Raw genomic sequence first — 8,159 nt, 5'->3', positions numbered from 1 at the left:
AGATTCAATCTGTAAAAGCAATTCATTGAAGGCAGAATTGTGGAATTTGGTTTGAGATATTTGTAGGTGATAATACTGGATTTGATTATGGAGATGGTTCTAGCACATGTGCATTCTCCTTTTACATTGGAACGTTTTCAGATTCAGATGAGCTTGAAATTTGGGATGCCTGCCAACCAGCATTCAGCACCTTTGATCTGTGTAAAGACATTTGGAGGTGTGGAAATTTGGCAGAAGCTCCTTATCATGAATCTACAAAGAGTGCAGTCTCTTATGTTGCAGAATCAAAACCACAGGCATCAAGTGTTTAGACTACCTCATGATCTTGGCAGATACAATGCAAGATTCTGCAATTTGGTACCATTCTCTGCCAGATTAGTATTCCCTGGTGTTGTTCAATCTCTTCCACTTGCTCCAATGGGCGTCAATCTACAGAGGATGCAAATGCAGTCTCACATATTCCAAGCTGAAAAGTCTAAGCTGGAAGTCCCCGTCCCATTACCGACTTACAATCTTTGTAGACAAGGGGGTCAGCAGAAAATCTTGTGTAAAATTTGTGATGATAATAGAGGGAGGAACATTTCAGCCGCTCCCTTTCATTGCTGTGTTGAAGATGAAATCACTTTGGGTTTCAGAGGGCCATCCCCTGCAGGACCAATTGAAAGGCCAAGGAAGAGTTAAATTAATGTCATGAATGAATGAGCTTCTACACGGTCGTATCTTATTCTTTTCTTTCCTTTTTGGTTGTAATGGGCAAGCGGAACACTTTGAGTCACTCAAATTGGCTAATACAAAATATCAGCATAGGTACAAGTCTGTGAGCACAACAGCTCAACAGAGATATGAACCCTAAATGGGTCACCCTACGTAGTTAAAATACGTCTGTAATAGAAATTGGAAGAGATTGTGTCAGAATAAATAAAGAATTGCAGAGTTGTTTATCAGTTCCAGTTGGCTGTTAAGTTCCTTAACTGTGAAACTATGCCTAAGTTTGCAAAAGTTTGCTGGAACTGTAAGAAGAAACCAGAAGATTGTTTTGTTGTTTTATCTCTGTTTATTTTCGTTTTTCTATTTTTCTAATCATCCTTTTGGACAATTTGCTTTTATAAAAAAATCTCACTGTTCTTTTTTATCTACAAATAAAATAAAACATCCATGATTTCGGAGTTTTTCTCTTTTATGCACATTTCTGTTTTGCAACTTTTAATTTATTTTTTAAAATTAAAAATAAAATGCAATCGAATGAATATAAAAAGAGATTACAAAACTTAATAAACATCCATTGAAAAGAGAAAATAAATAGATAAGATCTCCATTATATTATGGCAGCATAGTCTCAGCATAGACTGCAGTTCAAAGGCACAGAACCTCTCCATTCCTTTGAGAAAATATTTGTGGAGGAAATCGTTTTGCATGAATTAAACATCTGTATTTTCACACTGCAATCTTATAAATATATACACGGATTGATTAGATACGTACCGACGATTTAAGAATCCACAAAAGTTTGGGCAATTGTGAATCTGTGATTCTGTATTCGTTTTTCACGTTTCCTATTCACACTACTATGGTGAGATGTTACCTCTTTTAATAATAATGTCTGCTTTCCCTCCATTCACCCTTCTTTGCTCAATCGTATGTCTAAGGCAAACGATTTTAGGTTCTTGTTTTCATTTCGGGTTTTTGTAGTCTCTGTTTATGATCATTGCATAATTGCTTGCTATTGAAGAATCTAAAGTGGGTAATGAAAGATGGTTTCAAATTTATTGACTTTCTTATAAAAGATGGTGACCACCATTTATAGCATGGATCATTTTTTTTTGCGTGAGATTTCTGCTTCCTTTACCAGCTCTATGTGGAGTGCAGAAGTGCTTAATAAGTTCCCAAAGAAGTGAACCTACTATATGACCTGAGAACTTCTTATAAAGAAAGCAAAAGATGAGAAAGGGCTCAAATAATTTCTTTGTAGTTTAACGAGTACAGTGAAGTTGTGTTTAGATGATCAAACGTACTGCCATACATGTAACAGTACTAGATGAAAGTCACTGCTCAATTAATAGATGTCAGCAACAAATGCAAGGACATTTGTAACATCGGTTTAGGATGATATTGCAAGGCAAATTCAGAGTAGCATGCGAGTTAAATATCTTTTTCCAAATTCTTCAAGGGGTCTGCTGATAGGCCCAAAAGCAATATTTCACAACCTTCTTGTCTATATTTCCTTCGTTGCCCATTTGTTTTGTTAAACTTATGCATCATCAATTGGATATATTTCTTCTGTTGATTGGTTTGATCTGTCCTGTTTATATTTTCTACCTCGTTCATTGGCTTTGTCAATTTTATGCATCGGTAGTTGCTTTGTCAATTTGATAATCTTCCTCCACTTGCTGGTTTGATCTATCTTCTGCAAGAAATTCATATACCCTATTCTTTATCTGAATCCAGCTGTGCCCTGGATCCTCCTTTTTTCACGCCATAGTCTTTCATTATTTTTCTTAAATTTGCCACATCATCCCATCTGCCATATGCAGCATAAATACCTGACAACAGCACATATGTAGCAGAATCCTTAGGTTCCAATTTCAAGAGAGCCTGTGCTGCACAATAGCCTAGTTCCAAATTGCCATGGACTTTACATGCACCCAGCAGAGTCCGCCATATAAGAGCTGTAGGTTCTTGTGGGATTTGTCTTGCCATCTTGAAGACCTCCTCCAATAGACCTGCCCGACCGAGTAGATCAACCATACAAGCATATTGTTCCATTGTTGCTTCAATGCCAAGATCTGCTGTCATTGAATGAAAGAAGCTACGACCTTGCTCTACAAGGCCTCCATGGCTGCAAGCAGTGAGGACACCAACAAATGTGATATGGTTTGGTTTAATCCCAGCAAGTTGCATTTGCGTAAAGAATTTAATCCCCTCCTTACAATTTCCATGCAAAGCATACCCTGTGATCATAGCATTCCATGAAACCACATTCCTCCTTAACATCAGATCAAATACTTTCCGCGAATCATCTATATTGCCACACCTGGCATACATGCTAATAAGAGAATTGCCCACGGAGACATTTGATTCCAATAAAATTTTCATAAGGTGTGCATGAATTTGTTTACCAGATTCCATGTCAGCTAAATTGGTGCATGCCTTTAGGACTCCTGAATATGTGAAGTGGTTCGGTTTCATGAGATTGTGCTCCAGCATTTGAAAGAAACATTTCAAGAGCCTCATCATCCCTCCCAACCTGGATAGAGCCCACAATCATAGTGGTCCATGAAACTACATCCCATCCAGACATTCTCCCAAATACAATCTGTGCTGCTTCAATATTCCCACATTTAACATAACCATCAACTAATGCACTCCCAGCAATGACATCCGACTCCAATCCAGCTTTAGAAACAAGAGCATGTACCTTGTTTACCCATCTCTGCTAGTAGCAAACCTCCACATACCTTTATCATATTGGAATTGATGTATTGATTGGGATTGAAACCCATCTCCTGCATTTTTAGAAAAAGATCCACTGCCTTCACCTCGAAGCCGTTCTGTACAAAACCTGATATAACATTCCATGAAATCAAATTTCAAAGTGGTATTTTGTCAAACAGTTTACATGTATACAGTTCGCTCACGCCTTTCCAGTACATATCAATTAGTGTAGTGTACAGAACAATATCCAATTCAAACCCACTCCTTATATTGTGGGCATGCAATTCTCTGCCATGTTTAAAAACTGACAGGGCAGTGCATGCCTTGACAACGCTGCTTGCAGTAAAATGACTCTTTTTTATCATCTTCATCTGCATTAGACGGAAGAGTTTTAGCGCCTCATCTGTGTCATGCTCAAGCTGTGAGGGCAAAAACACACAACAAATTTTATTTTATTTTTTAATTATAATAATTAGAGTGCTCAAAGTTTCAATTTGATTCTTACAATACATCTTAAGTTTAAAACTTAGTGGAGGAATACATCGTTAAGATATTAAAATTTTTGTTATAAAATTATATCGATCATTAATTAAACAAATTATTAATTAGTCTACTAAAATCTGATACATAAGACTAACCATCTTTAATTAAACCCATTAATATTCACATCTAATACTAACTATCTTTAACAAAGTTAATTTAATAAATCAATTTATTAAAACCAAATTAACAAGATTCTATTCAATACTAACATCTCTAAAATCTAAACAAATTTAACATAAATAAAATACTAAAATCAATTTTACATATATCTAAATTGAAGCTAATAATATTCCAAGACTAATTAACATTAATATTAAAACAACTAAATAAATCTAAGAACTAACTAGCTAAATTACAACTATAATTGCAACTAAATTATAGTACAATATATATATATTTTAAAAAAATGCTAACTAATTTAAAATCTAAAACTATATTAAATTTTTAATGTTAAACTTACTTAGTTCTAAAACTAACAACAAAGAAAACTTTATTAACTTTAAAACTAGCATTACATGAAATATCATAACTCTAAACTTAATAATAATACTAACAACATAACATAACTAAACACAATAAAACTAACAACTAATACTTAAGAACAACTAAACTATAATAATAAAACAACCTACCTACTAACCCCCTACACTACCCCTATCTCCCTTTACACCACCCTATGCCCTACTTGGTCCTTGGGCAAGCGCTGGCCATGGGTAAGCGCTCTACCCAAGGCCAGACTTGCAGGCCAGCGCATAAGTGACGCCCAAAGCTGCTAGGGAGGTGATAAACCAAAGTTCCAAAAACATAATAAAATCTTTTCCATGGTCTGCAGCAATAGTGGATGTGATAAGGGTGACGCCATCACTATGATGACATTTGACTTTGCAAGGAATAAAACATTTTTTTTTAAAAACTGCCCTCTCCAAAAACTGATGTCCAAGGTAAGCATTGATGTTATAAAGTTTTGTAGGTAAGTTTAGATATTTAGTTATATATATATATATATATATATATATATATATATATATATATATATATATATATATATATATATATATATTTATTTTTTTATTTTTTTATTTTTTTATTTTTTTAATTTTTTTTTTTAATTTTCCTTGTGACTTTTGAACACTAATATCTATATTTTCTTTGTATTTTGTCTTATTTCAAAATTTTAAAAATAAGAATATTTTGAGGAATATTCTCTGTTGCAAGGAGGCATTTAAATTTTCTCCCATACAAAAGGCAGAGAGTTTTACTCTCTTGCAACATTTTTTTTTTTGATGAAATTTTCTAAGTGTAGATTTAAAGTCATGTATTTTTTTTCAAGGTGTATATATATATATATATATTGACAAGCTTTAAACATTGATACAATAGTTTATGTCTAAAAAAGTACATGATTAAATTTGATCTCCTTACATCCTGAATAGAACTATTAACTATAATCCTCTTTTCTTTTTTTAACATAAATTTCATTTTAATCATATAATGAACATATAAAGAACTTGAAAATTTTGCTCAAATCAACTGAACCTACATCCATGGTATAATTTTCGTTTTCAACATAAAGGAAAACCTTGAAATTTTTACCAATTTAAATATCATGAATTCCATCCAAATTTTAAAATTCATCCATCTAAATTTAAAATTTACAATTAAATCACATGACAAGCAATTATACTCAACACCAATTTTATTGGCCAACCTGATTCAAAGGCTCGGTCAAGAAAGAACCAAGAAGAAAACCCGGCTTCCTTGCCATTTACATCAAGTTTAAAATAAAATTTACAATAGGATCTCAATCCCAAATTTCAACAATTTAATCAAATTTTCTTCATGATCATAATCAAGGGATTTATAATGTTTTCTCCAACTCATTTCTAGAACCATGGAGGAAACAAAATCTGATCAGGTGACCAAAAGCATGAACAAGAACAATTCAAAGCATGCATATTCATAAAGGTTTTCACAATAAGATCCACAATGAATCAACACTAGGGAAAGATGGATTCTTCCAACAGGAGAAGTCAAGCACAACACCAAATCAGATGCCCAATCGGAGCTATTAACCAAGAACTTTCATTCTGTCATTCAAACATGCCATACTCATACCAGGTTTGTGCTGACGGGTAGGGGCCCATAACACCCTACCCTTTCTCCCTCTTCTCATCCTGAGAAGAGACTCTACACTACTTGGAGTCTAACTAAACAGACCTTTCCAAAAATTGGTTACTTCTGCCCTCTCCAAGGGTGAGTAATACCAATACACCCATGCAAGAAAAATCTCAAAATTGCAAACATAAACATGAAAGGAAAACATCCAAAATAACATGGTTTTTAAAACTTTCCAACATACCCACAAACATAAAAATATTGAAACAACAACAAGGTAGCATAAGCATGAAACAAACATGGAAACTAAATAAGGAAGATGAGAATTTTCTACCTTCACAAGAGGTAATGGAAAATGAACAAGTTTGAGTAGAGTTTCCCCTTCCTTCCTTAAATCTTCAAGAACTCCTCTCTAAATGTAGAGATTGGGTAACCACCTCCACAAGTCCAAGAAGGGCCTCTAAATAAGCCTCCAACTCAACCACCCAAAAGGAGCAATAACTACTTCCACCCACTAGCAATTCTAGAAACTCCTAACTCAACCTACACTATGGTTAAACCCTAAGTGGGGATGAGGTGAGGTAACTCAAGATAACCATGGTCAATTTTCACACAAAGGCAAAAAGAGACTTTTTGAGTGACCTCAAAAGTCAATAAAAGGGGCTTAGGGGTTGGAAAAGACCCCTAACCATACCCATACCCTTTGCGTATAATTATATCAAGTTTTAAGCCTTAGGAAAGAGGTTTAGAGCCAAATAAAATCAAAGAATAAAATATGACCTTCTAACTACTCTAACATACAAATTAAGCACTAATTCAAATTAGGGATGACTAACCTCAATTAAGAACCTAATAGTAAACTGACACTAACTTAAACCAACTTGGTCCAAAGGTTAAACAATTAACCCTAAGCAACATACTGAAGAACATAAACAGTTTATGAGTGTCAAGCGACACTAAAAGAACATAATTACGAACATTAACATTCACTGAACAAAGAAGATACATACATATATCTCACAATACAACACGTGAATTACGAACAACAAGGTTTGCAAAATTAGCGCAAAGAGATCAGTTATGTTCCTCTGTAGGGTTTCTCGGCTAAAATATCTGCACACTCATTGCACACATCAGTAGTCCCGCAAAAATCACATGTACATATATGTAATCAAAAATTCACATAAATTGAAACACACATCAATAAGCATTCCTTCATCCTGCTAAATTCTTAAACATTTAAAATCTCTTAAATCAAAGTCTCCATCCTACATTTACTTATTTCATCAACATACATATACATGAAACATTAAAAGACAATCATCAAATATATCTGAAAGTAACATCACACAACATAAAATAATAAAGTATGTTCTAAGCATCAGAAAATGTCTCGACATCTCGAGTCATGAATATCAAAATAATAGTAATGTATCACTATGCTACAATGAGTCAGGGTGAGGCCTCACAATCTGCTTCTCCACATCAAACATAAACTCCAATCATGACATTGCATGCCCCTAAATTTCGGTGAGACATTCCGTCAAATATATACAACGCAGCCTCAATATCTCCAGACTTCCCGTTCATCTGAACCAGATTAGTTGTGAGGAAGCCATCAGAGTATTTCCCAGTTTTGATGAAGTGGACGTGAAGCTTCTTGGCATCATACTGCTCCAAATCAAAAGAAAAGGGTCAGCCATGACAATTCAGACAAAACCCAAAACCAATTGAAAGAGCAGTAGTGAAGTGAAAAGGAACAACCTTTGCCTTGAAGTTTTCACGATCCAACGCTAATGATGAGGTTGTGCATGGTAACGGAAGCTGCAAGGCGAGTTCCATATTATGGCAGACGACTATTTTAACATTGTTCCACTATTACAGAGTCCTACTGTTAAGTAATGTGGTATCGGTTAAATTACTCATGCCTAGATTCAATTATAAAAAATGCAGAGGTTTTTAAATGCTATTTGACATAAATACTTTCCTTTTTATTTATAAGTTCCTCGCATGGCTATGATGCTTGATGTAAGTAGACCAATAATATTAACCAATCATATTTAAGTTTT

At 34.3% G+C, this 8,159-nt stretch overlaps 1 pseudogene; it reads right to left on the bottom strand.

Annotated features, from left to right (window-relative positions):
* Positions 1-2,140: 2,140 nt before the first annotated feature.
* On the bottom strand, positions 2,141-7,932 carry LOC149530707 (pentatricopeptide repeat-containing protein At2g27610-like; annotated as a pseudogene).
* Between the last annotated feature and the right edge of the window lie 227 nt (positions 7,933-8,159).

This window comes from Cupressus sempervirens, chromosome 11, assembly GCF_028749045.1.
Source record: "Cupressus sempervirens isolate cs-2001-9-10 chromosome 11, ASM2874904v1, whole genome shotgun sequence".
NCBI lineage: Eukaryota > Viridiplantae > Streptophyta > Pinopsida > Cupressales > Cupressaceae > Cupressus > Cupressus sempervirens.
This window is presented reverse-complemented; position numbering and strand designations above follow the sequence as displayed.